Source organism: Gorilla gorilla, chromosome 15 (assembly GCF_029281585.2).
Source record: "Gorilla gorilla gorilla isolate KB3781 chromosome 15, NHGRI_mGorGor1-v2.1_pri, whole genome shotgun sequence".
Classification (NCBI taxonomy): Eukaryota; Metazoa; Chordata; class Mammalia; order Primates; family Hominidae; genus Gorilla; species Gorilla gorilla.
The window spans coordinates 114,164,854-114,178,459 of NC_073239.2; the positions used below are offsets into that span (position 1 = coordinate 114,164,854).

Consider the following 13,606-nt stretch of genomic DNA (forward strand, 5'->3'; position numbering starts at 1 on the left):
CGGATTCCAATTATATTAAAATGATGACCCAATTTAGGAAAACACAAAGTGTAATAAAAAAATGTTTAAATAAACAAAATCTGCATATTTATGAAACTATAATATTCGCTGGGCTCCTCACTTTGGATAATGAATTTCTAAACTAGACTGATTGCATTCCAAACTTACACTGACTCCGGGCTTGGAGAAGTCTGCAGCACTGTTTGGAATTGCAGACTATCTGGAGAAAAAAAAAAAAAAAAATATTTAGCATGTGTGTCGGCAGCCAATTCAGGAAAAGGAAAGGTCAGCTCTATACAAATGTGATCTATCCGATTCTGATGCAACCAAGAATAGTCAGCGCTCACCCTGCGTTATTGGCTGAACGCTCTGACACCTCTCCCTGGCGGCAGTAGCTGTCACCCGCAAACCTCCACCGCCACTGGCAGACCCGGTGCTGGGCTGGGTTGGCAGGGAGAGCCTCGGATTTATCTATTTATTTTTCCAGATAAATTAAAAACTCAGGGGGCACTTAAAATAAATTAGCAACTGCTCCTGACGGTGTCTTTCTTGCGGTGTCACACATTTGAAATTTTGGCAAGGACTAAGTTGCCTCACCATCTTTTCCCACCAAGCGCAAACTGCTAACGGAACAGTGCGCTCGTGTGAACAGGCACGTCGCTGGAGCAGTTATTAATTCAGGAAAGGGTGAGCCACTGAGTGTCCAGGGTCATCAAAATGCTTGCAGGGTTACACCGTCTCTGGGGGACCCATGCGAGGCTTCATGAGGCCAGGGAAGAAGGCCAGTTTCTTCTTAATTGTACTGAAACGCTGAAACGGTTTTCAAATGGAATTTCATTTCACCTATCCCAGGGAGCGCATCTCTTTTAATTTTATGCATAGTATTTTTAGAGAATTACATTTTCTAGATAGGATGATGTATAGCTCACCTCTTTCCTTGTAGTGCATACAGTTATTTAATTGGCAACTATTTACTGAGCCTCCTTTGTACCCAGCACGTAGGTCACGGCAGTGGCCGAGGATCACGTAATCCCGGTCTTGATGGGGTGGCATCACCATCTGCAGTGTATGAGGATGACAGTGATCGCCATGCAGCATTGATGGAAGCTAAAATCAGCACCTAAGAACCAAAACGGCAGAGAGAAAGAGCCCGTTCCGAAACCGTTACGTAGAACTGACGAGGGGAATGTCCAACTTACCAGACCGTGGCCCAAATGCTCACTTCCTCAACAGGGAGCTTTCTTCCATGACCGAACCAGCACCCCCGCCCGTCTACTCCTTCACATGGGCACGATGGACCCAAGAGAAGGGCAATTTTCTGTTGCTATTATTTCAATTAAATAGCTGCTTTGAGCCTTTATTTCTTATATTAATATCTCTTAAGCAAAAGTAAATGTTTCTTTTCTGGTTCTATGAGAAAAAATAGTTACTAAGTCTGTATAATATTAAATGAGAAGAAGTTTTCACTCTCCTTTCATGACGTAATATTCATTTATATCAATCTCCACCTCTCAATAAAATTTTCCACACTCATCATCAATGTGAACCAAGAATTAGAAAGATATAAATGTCAGAATCTTTTAAAGGCACTGTATTATAGAACACTCATTCTATTATTATATTCTCGAATCATTCCTTTTAGGTGAGTAGCTTTTATTGAAAGGGTCTATATATATATTTTTTAGTTAATAAATTTACTGTCAGAAAAGCCCTTCGTTACGGGAACCTGCATAATTTCCTACCTGGGATATAATATAAACCAGGAACTCCTTACTTTTAGGTAATTTTCTTGGAAGCTCCTAATTTTACTACAATAGAGCATCTTCCGGAAGATTATTTTTGATATTTTTAAAGTGTATATTCCTCAAAGTTTTTTTTTTCTTTTACTAAAGTTTTTTTTTTCTTTTACTTTTCAATTGAGGTTTTTTTTTTTTTTTTTTTTTTTTTTTTTTTTTTTTTGTCGTGGTAGAATCGGGGGGAGGTACTAATTGTCTCTTTGCCAGAGTTTAAGTGCAACATTTTTCATTGCAATTTAACAAATGTTCTTCTTAAAATAGACTGACAGTGGGTCAAACTGCTTCAGCTTCTCCTCAGTTAACCTAAATGCATTAGAGTTGAGGCTTTTTATACTCAGATCAATGTTGCTTCTTATTCTTCGACTTAATTTAGTGTAAGACTAATATGACTATCTCTCCATTTATTTCTCTCTCTCTCTTTGGTTTTAATAAAATTAGAATTAATTCAATATATGCAATTTCTAGATTTCTTTTTCTCAATCATAGAAATGCCAAATACAACAATATACTTTGATTTTTTTTTGCCAGTGGTAAACTATTGTACAAAATAATTATATAAATACACAAGAACATCTGGTCTTTTGAACTGTAGTCACTGCTGAATTTAAACATTATACGTGTTTGACAAAATTAAAGGAGCTTATTCTTTGTTTCTCCTGGGCTTTAAATAGTAAGCCACAAATAGTACTTAGAGTTATTGTTTCTAGTTGATTTTGAATATTATGTGGAGAAACTTATTCTGCATTCCCACAGACTTTCATATACCTGGGTTCTATAAAATTTGGGTTCAAGGTTATGATGTATCACAATACTTTTCTAAAACAATGACCGAAATCAAATTAAAGGTGGGGGGAACCCCTACTAAATACTTTTCTCCCATTTTACCCACAACAATTCCTAAATGACATTAGACAATTAGGGCAATTTTGATATCCTTTGTAGAGTATAGTAATTAAAATTATTACTGCCACTTTTTTAATAAACTCGTGTGACTTTATAAGTCTGTCCCTGTTCTCTTTCATGATGGAGACATCATACAATCTGTAATTGTGCTATTAAGGAAAAGAGACCTAATCTTTTTGCATTTGAAGTAAGCCTTCATCATCAGCCCAACAAAGCCAGACAGATCAAAAAAGAACCAGAGAGAGCATTTAAGGAAATTAGTACAAGTGTCAGTTAAAAGGTAAAAATTAATGCAGTTATTATTGAAATATAGTTGAAACCTACGTTCTTTTCATTTCTTTGATAGTTCCAAGGCATAAAACATTCAATTAACTTTCCATTGTGTTTGGGGGAGAAAAGGCAGAGGATTGTCAGTGAAATGTTAGGGGTGTAGGTGGTGCATGGTGAAAAAAATAGAATAGGATGAGCAGGAGAGAGACCCAGGAAAAAACCGCATGGCCCAGGCCATGGAGACAGAGCTGCTGCAGCCCTTCAAAGCCCACCTGTTCTAGGATTTCAAATGGGCTTTAGACTCTGCTGCTCCATTAAGTCTGGAGATTTAAAACTTAACATGTGCAATTCTTTATTGAAAATCATAGACAACAGACGACTATGGTTATCTGGAGGCTTTGTGAGTAAATTCACCCTCATTCTTCCATGTACTATGATTATGATGATAACAGTGCATCAAAGAAAGACTGTAAAGACAAGTGACTATTGATGGCTATTGGGGTTGTGGGCAAACTTTTGCCTTTTGACTGTTTTTTTTCATCAGTTTTCTACTACAATCATGCGTTGATGTTACTGTGATCATAACTAGAAAAGTAAAATAAAGTTGATTTAGGATAAGCAGCAGCAAGGGGTGGAAAGGGGAGGATAACCATAAGCTTTGGGGTCAGACTGATTCATGTCTGATGAACAACTTGGCTGCTGAATGCTGTGTGACCTCAAACAAGTAGCTTAACCTCTCTGAGTCAGTATTCCTTTCCTTTATATAACAGGGAAATGGTTATTTGCTTGGTAAATAGCTGACAAATAATGAAAATGCTTCATCCCAAATGTACATAGCAGACATTCAACAAATATTAATTTATTTTGCCCTGACTCTATCCTTTCATCACCCCTTTATGCATGAAAGACAAATTAATTCATATTTTTTGGTTTTCATGATGAGTGGGATCAGTATTCAATGTAACTCCTTCATGCTGAGTTTATATTAACTCCCCACAATCACCATTGCTTCTCAGGGCCAAATGTTTTCTTTGTTTTGCTTTGAAATTTTTGCAAGTTTATTCAGTAGGGAAGATTTACAAGGCTACTCTCAGAACATCAGAACTCCTTAGCTGAACAATCATTATTTGACAATTGCAATTCAAGAATTTTTAAAATTGTATAATGAATCAATCTTACTAAATTGTATGCATGTCAAATTGTGATCAACTTGCTGTGAAAATGTTCTGTAAGAGAAGGCCTAATGTTTAAAGTGAAAATTACTGGGATCACACACACTAATTTGTCTCTATCATTAATGAAACATTGTTTTATTGCCCTGAGAAAAAGACTCATACATATTATTAAACAAATTTTAAGAGTAATACTCTTGAAATGATTTTGCACCATAACATACCAGAAGCAAAAGCTTTGCCTCCGTAAATCTTAGTTTATTGCAGGGCACATTATAGGCACCTAGTAAACATGTTAAATGAAAAGAAACAGACCTGTTTTGTAAAATATGACCTGTAGTCAGTGTCTGGCTAATTATGTTCTGGAGAAGAACTGCTTCCATCCTAAGCAGATAGTTCTTGGGTTCATAAAGGCTACCAGAAAAGGGGGAAACAGAATTATTAGCAGAAACAATTTTGGGTTTAGTAAAGGCCGCTTCTTTGAAGCAGGCTCCCTTTTACCCAAAAATAATATTTGTAAAGTTCAGAAATCCATTTCTAAGGAAAAATCTTTTGCAATATTTGTGCTACTTTCTAGCCAACTCTGCCCTGGCACTTAAAGAAAATAACTCAGTTATAACATCCCAAATCACTGATGTTGTGATTATTATTCTTATTAATATGCATATGATAGAAGTTAGTGCCAAAATGACAGATTTACGCTTTTGCAAAGGTAATGAATCAAAGTAAGAAGGTAAAAGCCGCTATTACCCTAAAACCTAAAAGTGATAGACTACTCAGTTTTTTTTCCCCTGTGCAGATGGCTGATAATGCTGTTTTTCACGGAAACACAGTGGGATTGTAATCAGGAATACAAAACTAGCCACTGAAAGAAAGCATGCACTCTTGTCTTTTGGAACTTTTCTAATTCCAGCTCTGTTCTGAAACGTGCAAAGACAGAGGGTAGCAGTGGTGGGGTGGTTAGCGGGTGTACTATTAATAGGAAGTGAGGAGAGATAGGGGCAGGACTCAATTTTAAGAATGACCTGATCAACATCAACAGAGAGCAAGAGGATGAAGGTATCCTTAAATTTAAAAAAAAAAAATCCTCCGTCCAAACATAAACCCTTCTTTCTGGCATCTAGAATCTAAAAGAAATTCATAGAGAACCAAAGAAAGGAGGACAATGGGAATGTGAAGACAGCCCAAAGAGAGGCCGAGAACAAATAACGAACATATGAATCTCTCAAATGTTTCGGATGCTCTCTGGTTTGGCGAGTCCTCTCCCATCTGCTACTTCACCCGGTCCTGAATCCAATCCGGTAAGGTTGGCATGATGGGTAATTTTAGATTTCCACTTTAGAGATAAGGGGCCTGAGGCTAAGGGGAGAGAGGTGACATGTCCTTGTCCAAGGTCACCGTGGCTACAATGTCACAGTCAGTGCCGAGGCAGAGCTGTGCTGTTTCAGAAATTGGCATTTGACTCCTGGGATCCAGAAAGACATTTTTGGAAGCAGCATGAGGGCTCCCAATATAGTTAGTAAACTCTAGCATCAATGCCCCAAATAAGTCCTTTACGGTCTGAAAGAGAATTTCAGTTTTTTCCAACCCTCTTTCTGCCCTCCCTGTTACTGAGGGACCAATAACAGCATTTTCTTATACAAAAGCTTAGAACCTCAGAGGTGAAAGGAACTTGGAGATTTCTAATTCACAAGACCCACAGTGGTAACTCGAGACAAAACTCAGTCAGCTCCCCAGGTCAAACCAAAGTGTCACATTTTAACTTAGCAACAAAAAATTAAACATGTTTTATAACCCTCAGTGCTTGGTTGCATTTTTCCAGTCTGCCAAAGCATTTCTGCATATACTCTCTGATTTGACCCACAAAGGCTCAGAGTAAGACCCACCTAGAATCAAATCTACGGCTTTTGCCCTTTGTAGGCTCTGTGACTTGACTGCTCCGTGATTCAGTTTCCTCTTCTGTAAGCTGAAGTTCTACCTCATAGGGTAATGATGAGAATTACATGTAAATATGTAAAGACTGAAATAGCACAATATAAACATAAACACCCAATAGGTGCTAGCCACCATCTTTATCTTTATCACCACCATCACTGTGAATATTGGCAGGGCAGGTTTAATATCCCCACTACAAAGGTGAGAAAATGAGGGCAAGTATCTTATTTAAAGAGCCTTAGAGAGTTAGAGGCTGGGCTGGGTCTCTGCTCCTCTCCTCTCCTTTCTTTTTTCTTTTCTTGTTTTTTTTTTTTTTTTTTTGAAACGGAGTCCCACTCTGTCACCCAGGCTAGAGTGCAATGGCACAATCTCGGCTTACTGCAACTTCTTCCTCCTGGGTTCAAGCGATTCTCCTGCTTCAGCCTCCCAAGTAGCTGGGATTATAGGCATGCGCCACCACACCCAGCTAATTTTTTTTTTTTTTTTGTATTTTTAGTAGAAATGGATTTCACCATGTTGGCCAGATGGTCTCAAACTCCTGACCTCAAGTGATCCACCTGCCTCGGTCTCCCAAAGTGCTGGGATTACAGAGCCACCATGCCTGGCCTGGGTGTACTTTTTAAAGCTTCCAGTTCAAAACAAGCATGGAAATTCAAGTTCTGGATGGGTAGGTCCAAATAGCTTTGGGGTGGGAAGAAAGTCATGCATGGGCTAACCAATAATGATAATAACAGGGTTCTTGGGCATTTCATTTTTACTCAGCCTCTGCCTGTTAATGGGGAACTGGAAATGTTTCTTATTCTTTCTAAATATTCAAGGCTGTGCATGTGTCAAAGGTCAAAAGACCCAAGTCAACGGGTCATGCACATCTTTACAGCCAACATGGAAATGCAAAAGCTAGACAAAAATCACTGCTTGATGCTGCAGGGTACACAGGAGGACTGCAGAAGATATACTGTCACCATGGGACAGAAAGAACTGGGAGACATAAAGTCTGGAAGACAAACAGACCCAGTGCTGCACTGTTAGCAGAGCAGACAGATTTATGTGGGTGCTGCTGGTGTCCCAGGACAGAGAGATATGCATACGTTAACACTGTAGCAAGGAAATCAGAGTAGAGTATATGTGCTCCATTTCCAAGCCTACATGAGAGTGCTTGTGAAATCAGAGACCAAGGAGCTTCGGGAGTGTGGATTTCCTCCTGCTAGGCAGCTCATGATTCTAATCCAAGCAAAATTGAACCCTCCTCCACCCTTCCAATTTATGCTTGTGCTCATTGAAATGTACCATCACCGCTCCCAGAACTCACGGGTTCAAGACTTCTATGCCTGTCTGCTGAATGATCCTGGCCAACTGAATGTCTCTGGCTCTCAATTTTTTCAGCTTTCAGATGGAAGGGTGGGGCTGAGTGATCCATGCCACCTGCCTGGTGTGAAGCAGGCACTAAGGCAATGACTGCTACACACAAGTGATTCAAGGCCAGGTGGGCATGCATGGCTATTTCTCCTTTGACTGTGCTCAGAGGTGTTCGCACCTGGAATAACACTGTTGCTAGAATATCCCTGTCCTGAAGGGCCTCTGTGTCTCCTTACCTCTGCCAGTGAAATATCAGTGCTTTGCACAGTCTAGGAATTGTTGGCTGGACCAATGTCCCCGTCTGGAGAAACACATGCCTGTGGACAAATTAAGGCACCTACGTTTTTGTGTTCTATTATTGTTTTCTTAAAAGCCATGGAGATCGAGCTTTTGCATCCGGATCTTCCTCTAACCAGCTGTGAACTCGGTACCTGCTCCTCTCCACTCTCTGTGGTTCAGTTTCCTTATCAGCCAAAAGGAGAGAACATCATCTAGTTTTCTGGTGTGGACACGATGGGTGATCAATGAGTGTCAGGCACCTTGTAATGTATGGTGTCTGGCCTGGGGAAGGTACTTAATGAATCCTATTAACTGTTCTGATCATTAGAAATTATGCTTAAAAGCAGGCTGAGAAAAGCAAACTCTCTTCTCTACCTACTAAGCACTCAATGAGAGGCTGTGAATAACTGTAGAAGGATGAATGCAGGAGCAAACTCCAGTTATGACACTTCCTCCCCAAGCTCTCTTACATAGCATTCAAATTGCTAAATTCTTTGAAAAAGCACTAAGCGCTGTTCAAGTGGAGGTGATGTTGATATTTTTCACACTTTCAATTTATGAAAAAACAATAGCAAGCATTCTTTCATCTGTTTGCCATTGAGTCTGTGAAGTAGGCCAGGTAAATATCATTACCACAAATCCCACCTCATCTATAATATATCTGTATCTATTTCTGTGTCTATAGCTTTTCCATATCTATCTTTATCTCTTTTCTGTTTCTATAGCTATGTCCAGATTTCCACATCTATATCTTTTTTCCGTATCTATATTCACACTCATACCTATACCTATATCTATACGTAGATCTGCATCCATACCTATTTTTATTCCTATATCTTTATCTTTTCCCATGCCCATATCCATATCCACATCTATATGAGGAAATGAAGTCAGGCTCAGCAAATAAACCAGCCAAGGTCACCCAGTTAGAAACAGAGCTAGTGAGGCTTCAAGTTTTTTGGCTACAAACTCGGCTTTTTGCAACTTCTCCTATGCTAGGCTTCAAATAAACAGGATTATTAAAAAGAAAAAAAATAAAGAAATATGAAAAAGAAAGAGAAAAAAGAAGAAAAGGAAGGAAAGAAGGAAGGAAGGCAAGAGGGAAAGAAGAGGGGAGGGAGGGAAGGGAGGAAGGAAGCAAGGACGGAAAGGGAGGGAAGGGAAGGGAGGAAGGAAGGAAGGAGCAAGCATTGTAATCTCTTTATCTTCTATTCACAAAGCCCAGTATATGGCTCAGGCCTTTGTCATCTTCATTTCCATTAACTTAATTTTTTTTTTTTTTTTTTTTTGGTGTGGAGCAGATGGGGCAATGGTCTTCGAAATGTCAAATCACTGAACTATTATGTGTCATCTATCGTTCTTCGTTATCTATACCTTGTTGCTTAAAATTCTTAGAACGGTTTCTAAACACTATATTTTTTAAAATTAGAAAATACAATAGGGCTATTTTTCAGGGGGTTAGATAGCTGTCATATTGTTAGCAACTATCCCTAAGAGATTATTCCAGGAAACTTACTGTGTGAATGCAGATTTAAACCAGGTATGTTTTAGGAGACACTTCCTATTCAATTTCTTTTGTCTTTCTTTTCCTATTTTTTCTTCACTCAGAGTTTTATAACAAGACTTGAATAAACAGTATACTTGGACTGCCAGCACGATTAAAATTTATATCAGTTTTGCATCTGTTTGGAGAGGCAGAAAGCAAATCTCTAATTTTAAAACAAATTATCGAATATTTCAAGAAGTCAGAATGAAGATTCCTCTTCATTCTCTTAAAACTTTAAGAACTGAATTGCTGTGAATGATCCATTTGGCAGAATTTCTAAACAAAATTAATGTATCTGATGCAAACACAGGGCCTCCTGCTTCTTCTGTTCATTAAAGCTTATGTATTTGCTCAGTTTTACAACAATAATTTTCAGGGTCAGTTTTCAAGCTCTCCTAAGCTCACTTTTTTCCAAATGTGAAACTTATGGAAGGAAGAAAGCATACACACCTTGTTTTGAAAATTGAGTGTTAATGTTCTGAAGAATATATCTGAAGAGTATCTTCTGGGCTAGAGGTTTGAAAAACATCAGCTGTTTTTCCTTGTGTGGGGCTTTTATTTATGCTCTTCTTTTAAAGCTATTTTTGGTCCCTTGAATTTAGCCCAGGTTGCTTTAAAAAATCAAAAGCAAATATAAAATTTACCTGGAATCTTCTTTAGGACACAAATTAAACCATATTGTAATTTTGTTTTCTGTTGTTGCTTTTAACTATGTGAATGGTTAATGCCGTCTTGTATTTTTGGTTGCCTAACTTGCAAAGAGACGCATTTCTCACACAATTCATTTACTCTCTCCTTATTTCTTCATCACTCCCTTGTCTTTGCAGAATTATTCAACTCAGACTGCCATGCAGAGGGAATACCATGAACCCGTAAGGGTTACATTTTGAAGCAAAAGTTTATTTTTTCAAAGTCCATTTTCCCCCTTAGAAAGAAATATCAGAGTGAGAAATAGCGAGTCTCACATTATCTAAGAAGCGACTCTCTCCGGTTTTTGTTCCATTTATTGAAAACTCCAATTTCTTTGCCTCGGGTTCTAATTTATTTTGCAATTCGCACAGTGCACTGTAAACATAATGTAAAGTTTTCAAAGCTTAATTAACAGCTACAGGATAACGGCAGGCCAAGATTTTAAAGGCATTTAAGCTTGGCTCCAAGAAACGAAGAGACTTCCATGCAGGAAGCTGTGAACTTGTACCTCTTAAAACAATAAAACCCGTCAGATCCAGTACTGTGGCTTGCCTTGAATGCCAAGACCGGCACACCTGCTGGCTTAACCCCATCCCTCCGAGGTGCTTCTCGAGGGAGTCCTTCCTGTTCTGGAGCTGTTTTTCTCTTGGGGAGATGAGACAGCAAAAACAACAAAACCAAAAGAAACAAGCGAAAAAAACCACCAAAAACCCAACCACCCTAAAACTAAAAACTATATATTTTAATCAAAGGTTCAGAAAATCCACTTTCAAATTCCACAGGGATGAGGGTTGGGATTCAGGTATCTCGGCAGAAGGATAGCCAACTGAAAAACCAATCCAAGTGGATGGGAAGAATTGACACAATCTCTCAGACCTGCAGTGGGTTCAGAAGAGGTGCTGCGTTATCTGTAGTGTTCCAGTTCTGCCATTTCCTAGGAGAAGTGCTTGGTGTGGTCACTTACTCTTTCTTGGCCTCAGTTTTTTCCATCTGTAGAATGGGACTGAGAAGAATATCTCTCACAGGTAGGACATTGCGTTTTTGTTCTGCAAACGATTGCATAACTGTCCGGAGAATTGGGTCAATCTCTGGCTTAGTCACGACCCAACAGTCTTGGTTTAACCATTTTGTAATGAGAGGGTTGAATTCTGGCCTCTGATATTTTTCCCAGGGCCTGTGGAGGGAGTCACGAAGGTCAGCCCCTCCAGGCTTCCTGTTCACCGAGGGTCTCTACTTAGACTTTTGGCCGGCTCATCAAATGGGGATATGCCCTCACTGTGCTGACTGAAAGGCACGGCTTGTCACATGGAACATTGTGTCTTAGGACGTGGTCATCTGCCTGAAATACACAATGCATACTTACTTATTCTAAATCTTTTAATTACTGTCAGTTGCACAATTTTATTTGATGGCACTATTCGTGTTAGAAGTTTTTTTTTATTCGATTTACCTGTTTGGCATTCTGTCATTAAAGAAAAGTACCAAGAACCTCAAAACAAATCCAAGCTCTTGCGGTTGTATGAATCTATTTGTAAATCAAAGGGGGCTTTTATGTTACTGCAGCAACCGAGCTCACTTTTTTTTTTTTTTTTTTAAAAGCAAAACGCTCCAGGACTGCTGGAAAGTCGCTGTCCTGGTCTGCAGGGCCCGGGAAACTGAAAGAAGATCCAGAAGGACGCGCCCTAGCTATGGAGGATTTGGTGGCATCCGAAAGGGGTGGCGGTGGCGACCTGCATTAGGCCCCCTCCTCTCCAAACACCTGCTGCTGGTGATGTCGAGAAAACTCCTTGCCCTTGCAACCCTGAGGCGGAGGGGGAAAGGGGACCGGAAGCCTCAACATTTTCCTGGTTTCCTGGGCGAGGAGGGTCCGAAAGGACAGGCTGGTGGGGGGGTGGGGGGAAGGGCCCCAGTGACGACTGGATTCGGAATTTTCCTCTCACTTCCTGGTAGTGAAGAATTTAACTACAACAGTAACAACAGTAATAATTCTAAAAGCCGTGGGAGGTCAGAGCGGGCGCTGCCCGGCGTCCGGATCGCTCCGCATAGGCAGGGGTGGTGCTCCCTCCCCGGGGCACAGAAACGCCACATCCCGGCGGCGCCGCCCAGAGGCTGTCTCTGTTTCTGTGTCCCTTCATGAGGCTCTGTCCCACAAAGGCAGCCTGAGCCAGGACCCTAAAGAGGCCTGGTCATCGGGACAGGAGGGAGTTCCGCTTCCCAGGCCGGCTCTGCAAACGCGAGCCTGCGCCAAGGCGCCCTGCGGGTTTGCTGGTGGCATCGAGGGGCAGCGCGGGGCCAGCGCTGGGAGCTCCGAACCCACACGCTCCGGCCAGCTGCCCGGGAAGCGCCCAGGCACACGTCCCGAGTCCCAGACTGGATTAAGTTGCCCAACTACCTACTTTTTCTCTCTTTAAGGAGAAGCCTAATTGGAGAAGATTCGGTTTTCTTCGCCGTGGCAGGTCCCTTTCTCCTGACCCGCAGTTGCAGGGGCTGAGGGTTGGCGCAGGTCCGCCCTGGGGTCGAAGCCACCAGCGGGCCTCGAGGTTGCCCCCCTAACATCCGGCCTGCACGCCTGGCGGGGGCGCAACAGTGTCTCACGGCTCGGGAGCTCGTTTTTGGCTTCTGAGCAAGGTATTTTTTTCATCTGCCGTGTGTTTAGCTGAATTCAGTGTATTTTTCTCGCACTTCTCGCTTTTTTTTTTTTTCTTTCTGAATCTGCTCTTCTGCTTTGCGGGCCCCTAATCTCTCCCGAATCTCGGGCGCCCGGCCCGGCCCAGGCGAGCGCTCGCGGTTGGGGACGCGGGTGGGGACGCGGGTGGGGACGCAGCGGTCTGGGCGCTGCAGGATGCGCCTGGCCGCGGAGGACACGACCAGGGAGCGGGTCGCCAGATCAAGATCTGCCAGTGCCGCTACCTCTGCTTATCTCCAGGGGCAATCATCGGCTGTCTCAACTTCCTACCTTTCCACCCACTGTCACTGGGGGTGGGGTTCATTTTGGGGTAAAGTGAATTAAGGTCTCCCTCGTTCGTCTGGATCCAGGCGTGGGTGGGGACAGGGGCGAGCTCTTGCCTGCCTCGCCCTGGCAAACATCTCTTGGAGAGAAAAGTCAATGTCCTGGGTCACCAGTGCACTCTTCCACCACGCCTAGCTATGGCTCTGTGTGTGTGTGTGTGTGTGTGTGTGTGTACATATGTATGCATATCTCTACAACCCCGGGGCATCATAAGGCTGTACTCTCTTTATGGAATTCTAGAACTGTGCAGGGCCTCCTGTGATTCCAGGATCCTGCCCTTCCCACTATTCAGCAGTGCCTGCCACCTGCCCGCAAGACCAGGAGGCATAGCCAAGCAGAATAATGGCCCTTGAGATCCTTATAAAACAGGGTGGCAAGAGCTTTAAGGGTCTTTAGTTCAAACTTTACCTCTGGTCCGTCCATAGGATCTCCCCAAACCCCAACCTCTCCCTGCTGTAATTAGAAGCTCACTCTTTCCCTGGGGTCAAAAATCCTGAATTGATATTCTCTAGCTGCAGTGTGACTTTTTAGGCCAATTCCTTAACTTTTTGTGCCTTAATTTCTTTTCCTATGAGATTGAAAAAGACTCCAAAAACAGTAGTATATACCTTTTACGTACACAATACACAAAATACACATACCTGGCTGC

The 13,606-nt window shown here is 41.6% G+C and overlaps 1 long non-coding RNA gene across 1 annotated transcript; it reads left to right on the forward strand.

Moving 5' to 3' along the window:
• Positions 1–368: 368 nt before the first annotated feature.
• On the forward strand, positions 369–1,477 carry LOC129526661 (uncharacterized). The gene is made up of 2 exons (XR_008671374.2): positions 369–687; positions 996–1,477. It is a non-coding gene; the product is annotated as an uncharacterized lncRNA (long non-coding RNA).
• The last annotated feature ends 12,129 nt before the right edge of the window (positions 1,478–13,606 follow it).